The sequence below is a fragment of the Catharus ustulatus genome, chromosome 3 (assembly GCF_009819885.2).
Source record: "Catharus ustulatus isolate bCatUst1 chromosome 3, bCatUst1.pri.v2, whole genome shotgun sequence".
NCBI classification, from domain to species: domain Eukaryota; kingdom Metazoa; phylum Chordata; class Aves; order Passeriformes; family Turdidae; genus Catharus; species Catharus ustulatus.
In genome coordinates this window covers 104,119,537-104,138,406 of record NC_046223.1, presented here as the reverse complement: position 1 = coordinate 104,138,406, position 18,870 = coordinate 104,119,537, and positions in this window count along the sequence as shown.

Below are 18,870 nucleotides of genomic sequence, written 5' to 3'. Positions count from 1 at the left end.
GTAAGGCTCCCTTTAGAAATAGAGCAGTGTGGTTTAGATGTCCCAGGAGGGAAAGAGGAGCTCTGTGTGGCCATAGGGCCGTCCCCATAAAAAGCCAGGCTGGAGAAACAGTCTGGCCACGCCCCTGACTTGAGGACAAAGCGAAGCCGCTTAGTGGTAGCGTGGGCTCCGGGACCCACCTGTAGCCAGGGTCTGGGTCTCTGCCTATGCTGCGTGGCTGCCAGTCCCGCTGATGACCTGCCAGGCGTGCCGGCCCTGTACTCAGGGCACGTGTCACGACTTTGTGGAGCCCTTTGTCGCCAGGAGCGGGCCCAGGTCCCTGTAAGCAGGGCCGGGGAGGCTCCTTTAGCCCGGTTACAGGAACGAGCGCTTCCTGGCCCTTCCAAGGGTTCAGGTTGAAGAAGTGCCGTGTCCTTAGGGCGCGGTCCCGCCTTTGGCGCCGCTTTGTGCCGCTGTGACCACCTGCTTGGCTCCATTTTTCAAGAGGCTCCCCGGGCTCCAGCCGACACATCCGTCGTTGCTGTGCTGAGCCGTGCCCGGACCAGGCTCCGGCCGGCCCCTACGTGGGGCGCAGGCCGGAGCCTGTGCTCCGTGGCACTTGCTGGGAAGTGCCGGGCTGCGGGGGGCGGCCCTGTAAGTGGGGTTGCGTGCGTCCCCTGCCCTCGGCGGGCGGTTGGAGGGACCCCCTGTAATCAGGCGGGTATCCCTGGCCTTGGCCTTTCAGAGGTGTGAGGCCAGGAGTGACGGGGGCCGGGCGTGTGCCCTCCCCGTCATCGGGGCTGGGAGCCCCGGCCCCTCGGCCTTAGGCCGTGAGCTGGAGTGCTTGACTCTGGAGTCTCGTTCCTGTTGCCGCGGGGAAGGCTGAGCTCCGTGTCTCCCTGGGTGTTGACCGGCCTGTAAGCAGGCTGCAGGTCTGGGATGCTGTGTGCTCCCTCAGCTGGCAGCCTGCGTGGGGCGAGCGCCCCCTTAGTGGGGAGTGCCCCGGAACTGGAGAGAAGGAGCCTCCGTAGGCCTTGGGGGCCAGGGCCGCCCTGTAAGTCAGGGCCGGTGCTCTGGATTCCCGGGCGCTTTGCAATGCAGGCAGCGGCCTGAGCTCCCTGTAAGCAGGGGTGCAACCTCTTTTTGGCCGCTGCTTTTCGTGCCCAGCTTCATTTGCCCAGAGGGCCTGGCTCCCAGCACCGCACGGGACTGCGCCGGACGTCGCTGTGGTGAGTGGAGCTGGAGGGTTTGTCGGAGTTGGGGCTCTGTGTCTGGGTGGTGGCTTGAGGATCTCCCTGTGGGGCCGTTGGGTGGCGGTTCCTCGCCTTGAGGCGCGGGAGCTGGAGCTTTTGGGGCTTGAGTGCGTCCTCGTCCATCGGCAGGAGCGATGGGCCGCCGAGGCGAGGGTGAGCAGAGCAGAGGGGAGCAGCGCCTTCGAGTTCAAGAGCGCAACGGCGAGGCAAGAGGGAAGCAGAAGAGCAGCAGGCTGGATCTGAAGAGGGGGCGAGAGAGGCCCTCTGGGCAAAGGGCATTCCTGGCACGGCCAGGGCACCTTCTCGGTGCTGCAGCTGTCTTTGCGCTGGGCGGCCATCCCTGTAAGCTGGGCTTGGTCTTTGCTGTCATTGGCCTTTTGCCGCTGTGCTCCTTTCGCTGCCTGGAGAGAGGGGCAACCCTGTAAGGAGGGTGAGAGCCCCTTTCTCCACACCTGTCGGGGGGGAAATGGAGCTCTGCCAGACCCCAGCCCAGCCTGTAAGCAGGCCAGGGCTTTTTCCCAGCCCAGCGTTTTTGTGCCTGTTTCCGAGCGCTGGGCAGCATTACCCCCTGTAGTCGGGGCACATGGTAGGCTTTTTCCCTGTTGCACTCCTGGAGCGCCTCCGTGTGCTGAGCCCCCTGTGTCCTTCCCACAGTGCAGGGGCCTGTCTGCGGCTTTTCTCCCTGCCTTGGCGTTGGGGATGTCTCCCAGCACGTGGCTGCACAGAACTTGCTCCCTCTTCTGGGACTGTGTTTCCCTCCCCTGTGTTCCCTCTAGTTGGTATGAGTGAGTGAGTGAGATTATGGGTAAGGCTCCCTTTAGAAATAGAGCAGTGTGGTTTAGATGTCCCAGGAGGGAAAGAGGAGCTCTGTGTGGCCATAGGGCCGTCCCCATAAAAAGCCAGGCTGGAGAAACAGTCTGGCCTCGCCCCTGACTTGAGGACAAAGCGAAGCCGCTTAGTGGTAGCGTGGGCTCCAGGACCACCTGTAGCCAGGGTCTGGGTCTCTGCCTATGCTGCGTGGCTGCCAGTCCCGCTGATGACCTGCCAGGCGTGCCGGCCCTGTACTCAGGGCACGTGTCACGACTTTGTGGAGCCCTTTTTCGCCAGGAGCGGGCCCAGGTCCCTGTAAGCAGGGCCGGGGAGGCTCCTTTAGCCCGGTTACAGGAACGAGCGCTTCCTGGCCCTTCCAAGGGTTCAGGTTGAAGAAGTGCCGTGTCCTTAGGGCGCGGTCCCGCCTTTGGCGCCGCTTTGTGCCGCTGTGACCACGTGCTTGGCTCCATTTTTCAAGAGGCTCCCCGGGCTCCAGCCGACACATCCGTCGTTGCTGTGCTGAGCCGTGCCCGGACCAGGCTGTGGCCGGCCCCTACGTGGGGCGCAGGCCGGAGCCTGTGCTCCGTGGCACTTGCTGGGAAGTGCCGGGCTGCGGGGGGCGGCCCTGTAAGTAGGGTTGCGTGCGTCCCCTGCCCTCGGCGGGCGGTTGGAGGGACCCCCTGTAATCAGGCGGGTATCCCTGGCCTTGGCCTTTCAGAGGTGTGAGGCCAGGAGTGACGGGGGCCGGGCGTGTGCCCTCCCCGTCATCGGGGCTGGGAGCCCCGGCCCCTCGGCCTTAGGCCATGAGCTGGAGTGCTTGACTCTGGAGTCTCGTTCCTGTTGCCGCGGGGAAGGCTGAGCTCCGTGTCTCCCTGGGTGTTGACCGGCCTGTAAGCAGGCTGCAGGTCTGGGATGCTGTGTGCTCCCTCAGCTGGCAGCCTGCGTGGGGCGAGCGCCCCCTTAGTGGGGAGTGCCCCGGAACTGGAGAGAAGGAGCCTCCGTAGGCCTTGGGGGCCAGGGCCGCCCTGTAAGTCAGGGCCGGTGCTCTGGATTCCCGGGCGCTTTGCAATGCAGGCAGCGGCCTGAGCTCCCTGTAAGCAGGGGTGCAACCTCTTTTTGGCCGCTGCTTTTCGTGCCCAGCTTCATTTGCCCAGAGGGCCTGGCTCCCAGCACCGCACGGGACTGCGCCGGACGTCGCTGTGGTGAGTGGAGCTGGAGGGTTTGTCGGAGTTGGGGCTCTGTGTCTGGGTGGTGGCTTGAGGATCTCCCTGTGGGGCCGTTGGGTGGCGGTTCCTCGCCTTGAGGCGCGGGAGCTGGAGCTTTTGGGGCTTGAGTGCGTCCTCGTCCATCGGCAGGAGCGATGGGCCGCCGAGGCGAGGGTGAGCAGAGCAGAGGGGAGCAGCGCCTTCGAGTTCAAGAGCGCAACGGTGAGGCAAGAGGGAAGCAGAAGAGCAGCAGGCTGGATCTGAAGAGGGGGCGAGAGAGGCCCTCTGGGCAAAGGGCATTCCTGGCACGCCAGGGCACCTTCTCGGTGCTGCAGCTGTCTTTGCGCTGGGCGGCCATCCCTGTAAGCTGGGCTTGGTCTTTGCTGTCATTGGCCTTTTGCCGCTGTGCTCCTTTGGCTGCCTGGAGAGAGGGGCAACCCTGTAAGGAGGGTGAGAGCCCCTTTCTCCACACCTGTCGGGGGGGAAATGGAGCTCTGCCAGACCCCAGCCCAGCCTGTAAGCAGGCCAGGGCTTTTTCCCAGCCCAGCGTTTTCGTGCCTGTTTCCGACCGCTGGGCAGCATTACCCCCTGTAGTCGGGGCACATGGTAGGCTTTTTCCCTGTTGCACTCCTGGAGCGCCTCCGTGTGCTGAGCCCCCTGTGTCCTTCCCACAGTGCAGGGGCCTGTCTGCGGCTTTTCTCCCTGCCTTGGCGTTGGGGATGTCTCCCAGCACGTGGCTGCACAGAACTTGCTCCCTCTTCTGGGACTGTGTTTCCCTCCCCTGTGTTCCCTCTAGTTGGTATGAGTGAGTGAGTGAGATTATGGGTAAGGCTCCCTTTAGAAATAGAGCAGTGTGGTTTAGATGTCCCAGGAGGGAAAGAGGAGCTCTGTGTGGCCATAGGGCCGTCCCCATAAAAAGCCAGGCTGGAGAAACAGTCTGGCCACGCCCCTGACTTGAGGACAAAGCGAAGCCGCTTAGTGGTAGCGTGGGCTCCGGGACCCACCTGTAGCCAGGGTCTGGGTCTCTGCCTATGCTGCGTGGCTGCCAGTCCCGCTGATGACCTGCCAGGCGTTCCGGCCCTGTACTCAGGGCACGTGTCACGACTTTGTGGAGCCCTTTGTCGCCAGGAGCGGGCCCAGGTCCCTGTAAGCAGGGCCGGGGAGGCTCCTTTAGCCCGGTTACAGGAACGAGCGCTTCCTGGCCCTTCCAAGGGTTCAGGTTGAAGAAGTGCCGTGTCCTTAGGGCGCGGTCCCGCCTTTGGCGCCGCTTTGTGCCGCTGTGACCACCTGCTTGGCTCCATTTTTCAAGAGGCTCCCCGGGCTCCAGCCGACACATCCGTCGTTGCTGTGCTGAGCCGTGCCCGGACCAGGCTCCGGCCGGCCCCTACGTGGGGCGCAGGCCGGAGCCTGTGCTCCGTGGCACTTGCTGGGAAGTGCCGGGCTGCGGGGGGCGGCCCTGTAAGTGGGGTTGCGTGCGTCCCCTGCCCTCGGCGGGCGGTTGGAGGGACCCCCTGTAATCAGGCGGGTATCCCTGGCCTTGGCCTTTCAGAGGTGTGAGGCCAGGAGTGACGGGGGCCGGGCGTGTGCCCTCCCCGTCATCGGGGCTGGGAGCCCCGGCCCCTCGGCCTTAGGCCGTGAGCTGGAGTGCTTGACTCTGGAGTCTCGTTCCTGTTGCCGCGGGGAAGGCTGAGCTCCGTGTCTCCCTGGGTGTTGACCGGCCTGTAAGCAGGCTGCAGGTCTGGGATGCTGTGTGCTCCCTCAGCTGGCAGCCTGCGTGGGGCGAGCGCCCCCTTAGTGGGGAGTGCCCCGGAACTGGAGAGAAGGAGCCTCCGTAGGCCTTGGGGGCCAGGGCCGCCCTGTAAGTCAGGGCCGGTGCTCTGGATTCCCGGGCGCTTTGCAATGCAGGCAGCGGCCTGAGCTCCCTGTAAGCAGGGGTGCAACCTCTTTTTGGCCGCTGCTTTTCGTGCCCAGCTTCATTTGCCCAGAGGGCCTGGCTCCCAGCACCGCACGGGACTGCGCCGGACGTCGCTGTGGTGAGTGGAGCTGGAGGGTTTGTCGGAGTTGGGGCTCTGTGTCTGGGTGGTGGCTTGAGGATCTCCCTGTGGGGCCGTTGGGTGGCGGTTCCTCGCCTTGAGGCGCGGGAGCTGGAGCTTTTGGGGCTTGAGTGCGTCCTCGTCCATCGGCAGGAGCGATGGGCCGCCGAGGCGAGGGTGAGCAGAGCAGAGGGGAGCAGCGCCTTCGAGTTCAAGAGCGCAACGGCGAGGCAAGAGGGAAGCAGAAGAGCAGCAGGCTGGATCTGAAGAGGGGGCGAGAGAGGCCCTCTGGGCAAAGGGCATTCCTGGCACGGCCAGGGCACCTTCTCGGTGCTGCAGCTGTCTTTGCGCTGGGCGGCCATCCCTGTAAGCTGGGCTTGGTCTTTGCTGTCATTGGCCTTTTGCCGCTAGTGCTCCTTTGGCTGCCTGGAGAGAGGGGCAACCCTGTAAGGAGGGTGAGAGCCCCTTTCTCCACACCTGTCGGGGGGGAAATGGAGCTCTGCCAGACCCCAGCCCAGCCTGTAAGCAGGCCAGGGCTTTTTCCCAGCCCAGCGTTTTTGTGCCTGTTTCCGAGCGCTGGGCAGCATTACCCCCTGTAGTCGGGGCACATGGTAGGCTTTTTCCCTGTTGCACTCCTGGAGCGCCTCCGTGTGCTGAGCCCCCTGTGTCCTTCCCACAGTGCAGGGGCCTGTCTGCGGCTTTTCTCCCTGCCTTGGCGTTGGGGATGTCTCCCAGCACGTGGCTGCACAGAACTTGCTCCCTCTTCTGGGACTGTGTTTCCCTCCCCTGTGTTCCCTCTAGTTGGTATGAGTGAGTGAGTGAGATTATGGGTAAGGCTCCCTTTAGAAATAGAGCAGTGTGGTTTAGATGTCCCAGGAGGGAAAGAGGAGCTCTGTGTGGCCATAGGGCCGTCCCCATAAAAAGCCAGGCTGGAGAAACAGTCTGGCCTCGCCCCTGACTTGAGGACAAAGCGAAGCCGCTTAGTGGTAGCGTGGGCTCCAGGACCACCTGTAGCCAGGGTCTGGGTCTCTGCCTATGCTGCGTGGCTGCCAGTCCCGCTGATGACCTGCCAGGCGTGCCGGCCCTGTACTCAGGGCACGTGTCACGACTTTGTGGAGCCCTTTGTCGCCAGGAGTGGGCCCAGGTCCCTGTAAGCAGGGCCGGGGAGGCTCCTTTAGCCCGGTTACAGGAACGAGCGCTTCCTGGCCCTTCCAAGGGTTCAGGTTGAAGAAGTGCCGTGTCCTTAGGGCGCGGTCCCGCCTTTGGCGCCGCTTTGTGCCGCTGTGACCACGTGCTTGGCTCCATTTTTCAAGAGGCTCCCCGGGCTCCAGCCGACACATCTGTCGTTGCTGTGCTGAGCCGTGCCCGGACCAGGCTCCGGCCGGCCCCTACGTGGGGCGCAGGCCGGAGCCTGTGCTCCGTGGCACTTGCTGGGAAGTGCCGGGCTGCGGGGGGCGGCCCTGTAAGTGGGGTTGCGTGCGTCCCCTGCCCTCGGCGGGCGGTTGGAGGGACCCCCTGTAATCAGGCGGGTATCCCTGGCCTTGGCCTTTCAGAGGTGTGAGGCCAGGAGTGACGGGGGCCGGGCGTGTGCCCTCCCCGTCATCGGGGCTGGGAGCCCCGGCCCCTCGGCCTTAGGCCGTGAGCTGGAGTGCTTGACTCTGGAGTCTCGTTCCTGTTGCCGCGGGGAAGGCTGAGCTCCGTGTCTCCCTGGGTGTTGACCGGCCTGTAAGCAGGCTGCAGGTCTGGGATGCTGTGTGCTCCCTCAGCTGGCAGCCTGCGTGGGGCGAGCGCCCCCTTAGTGGGGAGTGCCCCGGAACTGGAGAGAAGGAGCCTCCGTAGGCCTTGGGGGCCAGGGCCGCCCTGTAAGTCAGGGCCGGTGCTCTGGATTCCCGGGCGCTTTGCAATGCAGGCAGCGGCCTGAGCTCCCTGTAAGCAGGGGTGCAACCTCTTTTTGGCCGCTGCTTTTCGTGCCCAGCTTCATTTGCCCAGAGGGCCTGGCTCCCAGCACCGCACGGGACTGCGCCGGACGTCGCTGTGGTGAGTGGAGCTGGAGGGTTTGTCGGAGTTGGGGCTCTGTGTCTGGGTGGTGGCTTGAGGATCTCCCTGTGGGGCCGTTGGGTGGCGGTTCCTCGCCTTGAGGCGCGGGAGCTGGAGCTTTTGGGGCTTGAGTGCGTCCTCGTCCATCGGCAGGAGCGATGGGCCGCCGAGGCGAGGGTGAGCAGAGCAGAGGGGAGCAGCGCCTTCGAGTTCAAGAGCGCAACGGCGAGGCAAGAGGGAAGCAGAAGAGCAGCAGGCTGGATCTGAAGAGGGGGCGAGAGAGGCCCTCTGGGCAAAGGGCATTCCTGGCACGGCCAGGGCACCTTCTCGGTGCTGCAGCTGTCTTTGCGCTGAGCGGCCATCCCTGTAAGCTGGGCTTGGTCTTTGCTGTCATTGGCCTTTTGCCGCTGTGCTCCTTTGGCTGCCTGGAGAGAGGGGCAACCCTGTAAGGAGGGTGAGAGCCCCTTTCTCCACACCTGTCGGGGGGGAAATGGAGCTCTGCCAGACCCCAGCCCAGCCTGTAAGCAGGCCAGGGCTTTTTCCCAACCCAGTGGCAAGCCGCTTAGTGGTAGCGTGGGCTCCGGGACCCACCTGTAGCCAGGGTCTGGGTCTCTGCCTATGCTGCGTGGCTGCCAGTCCCGCTGATGACCTGCCAGGCGTGCCGGCCCTGTACTCAGGGCACGTGTCACGACTTTGTGGAGCCGTTTGTCGCCAGGAGCAGGCCCAGGTCCCTGTAAGCAGGGTTGGGGAGGCTCCTTTAGCCCGGTTACAGGAACGAGCGCTTCCTGGCCCTTCCAAGGGTTCAGGTTGAAGAAGTGCCGTGTCCTTAGGGCGCGGTCCCGCCTTTGGCGCTGCTTTGTGCCGCTGTGACCACCTGCTTGGCTCCATTTTTCAAGAGGCTCCCCGGGCTCCAGCCGACACATCCGTCGTTGCTGTGCTGAGCCGTGCCCGGACCAGGCTCCGGCCGGCCCCTACGTGGGGCGCAGGCCGGAGCCTGTGCTCCGTGGCACTTGCTGGGAAGTGCCGGGCTGCGGGGGGCGGCCCTGTAAGTGGGGTTGCGTGCGTCCCCTGCCCTCGGCGGGCGGTTGGAGGGACCCCCTGTAATCAGGCGGGTATCCCTGGCCTTGGCCTTTCAGAGGTGTGAGGCCAGGAGTGACGGGGGCCGGGCGTGTGCCCTCCCCGTCATCGGGGCTGGGAGCCCCGGCCCCTCGGCCTTAGGCCGTGAGCTGGAGTGCTTGACTCTGGAGTCTCGTTCCTGTGGCCGCGGGGAAGGCTGAGCTCCGTGTCTCCCTGGGTGTTGACCGGCCTGTAAGCAGGCTGCAGGTCTGGGATGCTGTGTGCTCCCTCAGCTGGCAGCCTGCGTGGGGCGAGCGCCCCCTTAGTGGGGAGTGCCCCGGAACTGGAGAGAAGGAGCCTCCGTAGGCCTTGGGGGCCAGGGCCGCCCTGTAAGTCAGGGCCGGTGCTCTGGATTCCCGGGCGCTTTGCAATGCAGGCAGCGGCCTGAGCTCCCTGTAAGCAGGGGTGCAACCTCTTTTTGGCCGCTGCTTTTCGTGCCCAGCTTCATTTGCCCAGAGGGCCTGGCTCCCAGCACCGCACGGGACTGCGCCGGACGTCGCTGTGGTGAGTGGAGCTGGAGGGTTTGTCGGAGTTGGGGCTCTGTGTCTGGGTGGTGGCTTGAGGATCTCCCTGTGGGGCCGTTGGGTGGCGGTTCCTCGCCTTGAGGCGCGGGAGCTGGAGCTTTTGGGGCTTGAGTGCGTCCTCGTCCATCGGCAGGAGCGATGGGCCGCCGAGGCGAGGGTGAGCAGAGCAGAGGGGAGCAGCGCCTTCGAGTTCAAGAGCGCAACGGCGAGGCAAGAGGGAAGCAGAAGAGCAGCAGGCTGGATCTGAAGAGGGGGCGAGAGAGGCCCTCTGGGCAAAGGGCATTCCTGGCACGGCCAGGGCACCTTCTCGGTGCTGCAGCTGTCTTTGCGCTGAGCGGCCATCCCTGTAAGCTGGGCTTGGTCTTTGCTGTCATTGGCCTTTTGCCGCTGTGCTCCTTTGGCTGCCTGGAGAGAGGGGCAACCCTGTAAGGAGGGTGAGAGCCCCTTTCTCCACACCTGTCGGGGGGGAAATGGAGCTCTGCCAGACCCCAGCCCAGCCTGTAAGCAGGCCAGGGCTTTTTCCCAGCCCAGCGTTTTTGTGCCTGTTTCCGAGCGCTGGGCAGCATTACCCCCTGTAGTTGGGGCACATGGTAGGCTTTTTCCCTGTTGCACTCCTGGAGCGCCTCCGTGTGCTGAGCCCCCTGTGTCCTTCCCACAGTGCAGGGGCCTGTCTGCGGCTTTTCTCCCTGCCTTGGCGTTGGGGATGTCTCCCAGCACGTGGCTGCACAGAACTTGCTCCCTCTTCTGGGACTGTGTTTCCCTCCCCTGTGTTCCCTCTAGTTGGTATGAGTGAGTGAGTGAGATTATGGGTAAGGCTCCCTTTAGAAATAGAGCAGTGTGGTTTAGATGTCCCAGGAGGGAAAGAGGAGCTCTGTGTGGCCATAGGGCCGTCCCCATAAAAAGCCAGGCTGGAGAAACAGTCTGGCCTCGCCCCTGACTTGAGGACAAAGCGAAGCCGCTTAGTGGTAGCGTGGGCTCCGGGACCCACCTGTAGCCAGGGTCTGGGTCTCTGCCTATGCTGCGTGGCTGCCAGTCCCGCTGATGACCTGCCAGGCGTGCCGGCCCTGTACTCAGGGCACGTGTCACGACTTTGTGGAGCCCTTTGTCGCCAGGAGCGGGCCCAGGTCCCTGTAAGCAGGGTTGGGGAGGCTCCTTTAGCCCAGTTACAGGAACGAGCGCTTCCTGGCCCTTCCAAGGGTGCAGGTTGAAGAAGTTCCCTGTCCGCAGGGAGCAGCCCCTCCTTTGCTGCTGCTTTGTGCCGCTGTGACCACCTACCTGGCTCCATTTTTCAAGAGGTTTCCCGGGCTCCAGCCGACACATCCGTCGTTGCTGTGCTGTGCCGTGCCCGGATCAGGCTCCGGCCAGCCCATACATGGGGCACAGGCTGTTCCCTCTGATCAATTTAATTAACACTGACCGAGCTGTTGACCTTTGTTCATTTTTGAACTGCAATTGTCTTCTTGTCTAAATGATACGGGTTCGGTCAGATAGAGGAAGTCCAAGAACCTTTTTTTCAATGCTCGTCAGCCCGGACTCTCAGAATCAATCCATTTTACCTTAGATTTGACAGGTACATTAACTTCTAAGTACTAATTTATAAAAATACCACACAGTTTGTCTGATTTTGAACATATGATTTGTTGTTTTAATGCTAGCAAAGAGTTCAAGTTGTCATGTTAATGCATGTTAGGGGTTCGGCAAGTTTTTTCTCCTTCCCTCAGTGGAGAAATTTTTCCCATTATCATATTAAGAAGCTCCCCGGGCCCCTCCTTTTGCTTTTAATTGCTGAAGACCACAGGAATGGGTCGGGTTGATGGTCGTGGGTTGCTTTGTCCTTCCAGGGGGACACACTCTCTTGCTGGCCCAAACGTGGAGGAGAGAGGTTCTTTCCCTCTGCGTTGGGACCGGGCCCTGTACTCCAGCACTGCTAAAGCTTCCTGCTTCTGAGAACAGCACTGACAACTGGCACAAAAATGGTGGGCGGAGGTTTTTGCTTCTCCCTTCTCCCATGCGGGGCAGCCCTGCTGCTGCCGCCTTGCCTGCCTGCTCCGGCTGCTGCTGTGACCGAGAGGAGTCCACCCCACTGCACCGGGACCATGCGGAAGAGGAGGACGTCTGTGACTGGAAAAAGGGACTGAGACTGAGTTTCCTTCTATTTTGTCACTGATTTTTCATAGCTGATGTTGTTCTTGTTTGTCTTGTATATATCTCAGTAAAGAACTGTTATTCCTAAACCCATACCTTTTGCCTGAGAGCCCCTTAATTTCCAAATTACTGTAAACTGGGAGGGGAGGGGATTTTCACTCTCCATTTTGGGAAAGGCTCCTTCCTTTTTTCCTGGCAATACTGTCCTCTAAACCAGGACAATGCAGTAGCTCAAACTAATCTTATGTCTGTTAGCTTCCATCAAGATCTTAAGGACTGTTAACTCACTCCTGTTCAGCTCTTTCTACTCTTCCCTTGATCCCAATCTCGAGCTTACAACACTTTTATGAACAGACTGTTTTGACAGTACCAACAGTACAATGGTGAAATATGCTGCATGTCAAAGGCAAGCAGCACCATCTGCCAGCTCTTTCAGAGCACTGCAAGGAGCAGCAGATTCCCAGCAAACTTGGGTAATCCTGCAGCAGAAGTGGGTGAGAAAAGGAAAGATAATACTTCTCACACCACAATTCCTTATAAAATTCTAGAATAAAGATATCTGTTAGGTGCCATTGAGTCAGTCCGTGACTCAAACTAATCAAGATTTTTTTTTTCATACACCTAACTACAACATATTTTTCTGAACATTTTGATTTGTTGCAATAAAAAAAGCATTCAAAGTAATATGCTCATTTAATTTAAAGGCTTTTGGGAAAACGTTTTCTAAGGTCCAAGCTGGATATCTGGCAAAAGAAACCTGACCTCTGGCACTCATAGATAACCAATATTCTCCTGTCTGAGGTGATCCTCTAATTTCTCACCCAGAGAACCTCTAAAATAGAGTGTAGGAGCTGTCTCTACTGCACCTATTTCTATTCTTTCACTCCTTCCATTTGTTCTCCATCCCCTTTCCAGATGTGTGAGTACCTGAAAGAGTATGTCTCCCTGCAGAGGCACAATTGGCTAGAGATTTTTTTAAGAAACTTTTGTGAAACAGTGCTTTTTCTGGTAGTATACAAGCAGGTTAGTTATGAAAACAGCCTCCTCCTCTGAGATGCAGTTGATCCAATCCATTCTCCCTGATAACAGGGGGAAAAAAATTTAAAAGTAAAAGCAAGATAGTTCTCCAGACCTCTAGCTTCTAAATAAACACATGCCATAGCACTGATCTCCTAGAAATACTCTTTCCTCAGTCCGCTCTTCTGTACCGTTGTGGGAATTAGCTTTCTGCTAGATTACATGTTTTAATTAGTGACAATAGCAGATTGAGGAGAAATGAAGATAAGTTAGCCTGGAGATTTGCAAATTCTGGCACAGAAAACGTGGCACAGCAAGAACTGAAATCCAGGGGGGTCCAAATACTAACATAGGGCAAACACGTAGCTTTTCAGATGCTTAATACAAACTTCATGTACTTCTAAAAGCCATGGTTGATTCCAGACAGAATACCAGCTGGTGTCTGGAGATAAGATGTTTTAACTTATAGCTTGTCATTCATTTGTCACTCAAATGAAATACTGCTGAACTCACAGGATGACTAAACCAATACTTGAAAAATAAAGGGCATCACTCCAGAGAAAGCTTGTATTCCACATGTTAAACCAACAGCTGTAGGTAGAGGGTCAGCACTGAGTTGGTGGCTGGTTCTACTCATATAGTATAAATCAAGTTTGTGAAATACTAAATAAAACAGAATAGCAAAAAATATGCATATGGCAATGATCAGCTTCTGGCTCATCACACACCCTGCCTGGCCAGGCTTGCCAGTGGCAAGACAGAAGGGCCCCGCTGTGGCTTTCAATGGTGGTTCTGTGTTCCTTTGCAACCTTGCTCATACTCATCCTCTCTTTCCATGGGAATTCTGCAAATTGCAATGTTATTAACACACCATTTACTATATTTAATTGTTTTTGTACTAGAAGAACTCAAGTGAAACTGGCTGGTTTTATATTTTAGTATCTTTCTGGATAAGTTCTGTACTTTTCACATCTTTGTCACATGCACAGGGCTGCCATATAGACATGTGCCTGCCCTGTAACCTTCACCAACCATACACTCACAAAGATGAGCATGTAGCAAATAAGGCTAAATGCAAAATGGAATGTCCACAGGAGAAAGTCACAAGACACTTTACATGAGAAAAGTCGGGTTTTTTTCTCTTTTCCAATGTATAACATGTACATATTCTCAACTTCTTGATACTCATTAGCTTGATAAGGAGTAACCCACACTGTTTGCTTCTGGGGTTGTTTTATTTATTTTGCAAGTTCATCAAGTTTTGGCAAATTCTGTAGAACTTAACACACGTGCACAGTCACGCAAGTCTATTAGCAATTCTTCTTGTCAGAGATCCACCAGCTAAAGTGAGGTAGAGATACTGATTTCATACCCGTATCTAAGTGGTCTCTGGCTAGTGGCTCAGTCTTGTGTTGGGTGCTGAGATACTGAGACATCCCAGAGATGCAGCTGGGGTGGAGCTGGAAAGGGGCTGCCAAATAAAGCTTGGAGCTGCAGAAAGATCTTTCCCATGGGAGGAAAGGATGGGCACTTTGTCCAAGGTCCAGCCAAGGATTACAGTTTAGTTCAGAGACAAAAGATAAACTCAAAGCTACACGTGTTAAAAGGCTACAAGATGTCATTCCAAGTAAAGACTGATGCCAGAAGCCACTTTGGAAGAGTGCCATCAGCCCTGCTCCTGGAGCTCTGGGCTTTCTCTAAACCCACCACTGAGGTAAAGCAGTGGCATTACCAGAGCTCATATCCAAAGAATTCTGATTGGGAAGGATCACTGGCCTATGGCTTAGCTTATTGCTTGGGACAGGACTAAATTTGACAGCCACAGACCACAGTAGGAGCATGGCTGGAAGATGACGAAAGGACTGTATCTTCTTTGGACATGATGTAACTGGGAGAAGGACACACTAGGATTAGGTTTAGGATCAGGTTAAGAGAAAAAGCTAGCATAAAACTAAAGCTGTAGGTACCCAGGAAAGTTTATTCCAAAGCAAACTAGAGGCTAATTCCCTAAATGTTCTCTAAGGAATATTTAGTCCAGAGGAAGCTCTTAGCTTAGGGGTAGCGTGGTTTATTCTCACCAGAACCTTCGAAACCTAACTAACACTTTATGATTTAATAGTGCATAAAATAGTACTGGTAATATTACTAGGAGAAACGTCACAAAGGAAGCAGCATAAAGCAATGTTGATTAGATGACTTTTTTTTTACAACACAGTGGACGGTATCATCTATAGGGGTTTTTGATTTAATAATGTTTACGTGCATTCCAAAGCTCTTGCGTGTTTTTGTTCCCTGTTCAGTTAGCCCTGAATGCAGGTTTTACTGACCAAGCTCACAGTCACAGGCCAGTGGCAACTCAGGCTGAGTACTGATCAAGAGTAGCCTATAGAAAAATATTGCAAATTTCTTACAGAGTAATGGCCACTGCTGCTTTCTGTTGTGTAAGAACTAGACCCACTTGCATAACCTCAGTGACAAATAACCTTCCCTGCTGGCTTCTCTGTCAGTGCTGTCATGTCTCTCTTGGATTATATACACACAAAGCTACTCACACACATTTACAAGTATTGTGCTGAGGTCCCCATGAGCTGAAGGCATCAGAGCTGCCACTGAAAGGAACATACTATGCTCGGGTCTGCAAAGGGCATGAAGTCTTATACAGAGAAATAGCATAGTGGCATCTAGTGGTTAACCACTGCCTTAGCTGGTACCAAGCAGCAATAATTCTTGATTCAATAGGGCCATGCTCTGCACCAGGGCTGAGACAGGGGAATATAAAAACTGTAGGGGTATAAAAGCTAAACTATAAAACAAAAGCTAAAGGGCAGGGGAAATCTGGAGGTCTGTCTCTGCCTCCCTTTCCCCTGCAGTGAAACCCCCTGGCATGAGGGGCCACCCCCACACAATTCTCAATAGCTCTTGCAACAGCTTCCATGAACTCATCCTTAATTTCTTCTCAATCCTCTTTCATCTGCTTCCACATATTCCACAAAAAAAATCTTGATCATATGGATATTTGTACTATAAATGTATTTGTCATCTATTTTCACTGTCTACTCATTACTAGGAAACAGGTCAGTACAGTTCTTTCTAAACCTCTGTCACCTTGGTGCCGTTCTCAAAAATAATTTCAATTTATTGTTGGGATATCTTTTACCAAAGCAGTTACATGTTTTTTGTCATGGTGCAAATAAAGGCAAGCTTTTATATTATTCAGCTAATGAGGGAGTTTATGCTGTCCATTAGCAACTCAGGCTAAGAAACTCCAGAAAAGCAAACAAGGTTGGTGGTAACTGCCCTACACAAGCTTTTTTCCAACCCCATCCCCAAAATGATTAATTCCTTAATCAAAGCTAGATAAGCATTTCAAAAAATAAAACAGCAATATGGAATCAGGCCAAAGAATCAACCAGAATCAACCTTGGAAGAAAAATATTGTCTGCAATTGTGTACAAATACTCTGGTGCATTGCACTGCCATCCCAGACTGACTGAGGTGAAAGGAGAGGAGCAGGACAGGGCTGCAGAACCCTGTCATGTCAGCCAGCACCCCCAGGGATGCTGGTACAACTAGAGCACCCCTGCTCCAAGGTGCAGACTCCCCCTTCCAGCCAGACTTGATTCCACCCACCTGAAATAAGAAAACTAGTGGAGATCCACAACACCTAATAAATACACCCCTTCAATGCCCCTCTTGATATTTCCCCCTTCTTTTTACAGTTTCCCTTGGGTGTACATACACTGCTGTACTTCTCAACTCCCTCAATAACTGCTCTCTTAGTCTTGTCACTTCTCAAATACCCTTTAAAATCAACACTTCTGAAAGCTTCAATAAAACATAGACAAACCCAGGCTGGCCTTATACAATGTGTTTATTGGAGTTTAAGGCAAATGCTAAAGAAGAAGAGAAGCAGTACAGCCCAGTGCAGCAAAATGAGGAAGGTTTCTATATTCAATGACTTAGTAAAGCAAGACACCAAGAGGGGAAGCTGAAGCGGATTCGCCAGCTATACGTGAGATGTCTGAAAACACTGATTTCTGCCAAAACACATATTTGTAACAAGATCATACAGCTTCAGCCTTTCGGGGAAAAACTAGAAAACATTTGACTGCTTTTAAACTTATTTACAGTCCCTCTAACACAATCTGAAAGGAATATTAGGTCTGTGATGCTGGCTCTTAGATTTTCAATGGGCTGATGCTTTGACTTTCTTGAGCAGAGATGTTAAGGGGCCATACAGATGCTGCAAAAACATGCAGTGCTTGTCTAGCAGAGTTACAGTGATTCAATGTGTAGAACTACACAGACCTATTAAGTTTGTGTGGCAAAAGCTGGCCTCAGCTTGCACAGAAATGGTCATACAAAAGAAAGCATTAACGCTGCTAGCAGTGCTGTGTTCACTGTTCAGGTAGGTGGCAGAGGTGGGCCTTTGTAGTCAGGACCACTGGAGGTGATCTTCAGAGCCAAAGCTAAGTCTGAGTGCTCAGGGTCATATTCAAAATTTTAATGTCTCTAGGGATGAAGGTTGCAAAATCTTTGTGTGCCAATGCTTAGTCACTCCCAATGTAAAAAATGTTTTCTTATCATGCAACCAGAATTCCCTTTGTTGAAATATTCCTTGGTTGAAACATTTCCCATCCTCCTTTTTCAAGACATAGTGGGAGCTCAGGCTGAGGAGGCTCTGAGGAGGTTCTCCTCACCAAGGAGAACTATCTGTGCTCATGGGCATTTACAGTGACTTCCGAGGTTTTTTATACAACAGGTCAGCCTATATGTCATACATGCAAGTCAAACCTGTATTTCTTAATGAAAGATAGCTGTTGTTACTTTATTACAACAGATTTTTCTCCTTGGCACAAATGGTCAAATAGAACAAGGCAGTCATTATACTGAAAAATGATGATACATTTACTAGACTTCCATAATATTAGGTATCCACCATACTGGTCTTTTCTTGACAATCCCAGGGTGAGTTCCAAAGCGACACATAGTGTGGCCTGCCATACAAACATGCATGACCTAGTCAGCCCTGAGATTCATGAAGATACTGTAATTCTGTGTTTAGCACAGAACTGATGTTCAGTTGAAGACACTCCTAAAGAATCCTCTGAACTGCTATACAGTCCTCTGCACCAAACATCATGTTACTTCTTGAAAATCTTACTGGTTTAGTGTAAATGGTTTGGTGTAATTTTTTCTTTTTATGCAGAATATTCTGGTAGATCTGCCAGAAGAGGCAAGGGATTTTATTCAGCTGCTGAAAATGCAGTTTCTGTGCTGTCAAGCCTTCTTAGGTATTTCAAGCTAGAAGGTTTCAGACTTGCTGTGCTTGCAAGTTGATTGATCACGTTGAAGAAAACAGGGAAATGGACCCAGAAACAACTCCTTTTTTCAGCAAAGTAAGAATTTGTTTTTCCATTCTGCTCCTATTCCCTCTTTGAAAATGCAAGCACAGAAAGTATTGCCATTATGTACTCTTTGGGACAAGTTTTGGGAACTCTCCCATGTAACTGAATTTGAAAGGTTTTCATTGCTTCTAAACTGGATGGTCATGCTTCTACCCTCTGACACTTATGTATGTACCCTCAGATACTTGTACCAGTATCTGAGACATCTCCTCCTGCATCATGCATTCCCTTGCTTCTCAAAAGTTCAGCAGCATCCTCAGCACAGAGTCATCCTCAATAAAGCAGATCCTTATTGACTATTTTCCTTTTGCCACTGAAATCTGAGGGTTCAGTCTGTGCTAATTTAAGATACTAGAAGTCAGAACTATTGGGATCCTGCCAGTCTTGCTTCTGAACCTGCGCAGATGTGTCGGGGAATTTAGATAGATGAAATTTAACTGCTGAATACAAAGGCATGACCTGTCAGCTGGGTGTCCCCACATTCCTGCTGTCACTGCTTCCAGGAGCACCAGAATGAAATGGGGTCACACTAGTAACACCTCCATCAGCAAAGGCCACTCCTCCCAAACTTATTCATGGGCAACAGCAAAACTGGTCTGGCAGCTATTAATGTTAAAAGCACTAAAAAAATAGTACTTGCTGCTATTTTGAAGGAATGGGTCCATCCTCAGATCCCAGGAGAACAGAGGCTTAACAGCTTAAGGAAGGTACCTCTGACAGGTGTCCTGCATCAAACAATATTCTAGAAAATGCCACTAGAAATCCTTCTGGTTCATCTTGCAATCTTGCTGTCTCATGTGGCCCAGATGAATGGCAGGTGACTTTCTGCATCAGGGTGTGTCACTGTTACCTGTATCACTTGCTATCAGGATATAACCTAAGAGAGGAGGCATCTGAGAAACATGATCCCTTCTGTTGTCACGCATAAAGGATAAATCTCATACTGCAGCATTCTGAGCTGTCACTGCATGATCAGGTCAGACTGGGTGCCTCTAACACTACTAGGTTTCCAATGCCACTTTGAGAGTCCAGAAGTGATAACAAAATGGCTGTGAAAGAGGCTAATCCCAAATAAATTATTATACAAAGAAGTGGAATGACAGGTTCCCCTGGGAACCTGAATAACCACAATAGTAAAGAATTGGGAGAGGAAGGCCTGGATTTGAATAAGTGAATGCTCCATTTAAACAACAGAAGAGGACAGATGGCTGATTCCTGCATTTTGGTAACTCCAAGTGACTAAAATTAAATGCATGTTAATAACACTAATGAAAAATGTTCCTTCAGGCAACCCATGTTTTACTGTGAACTGCATTACAGAAATACTCAGCCCCATCTCAATC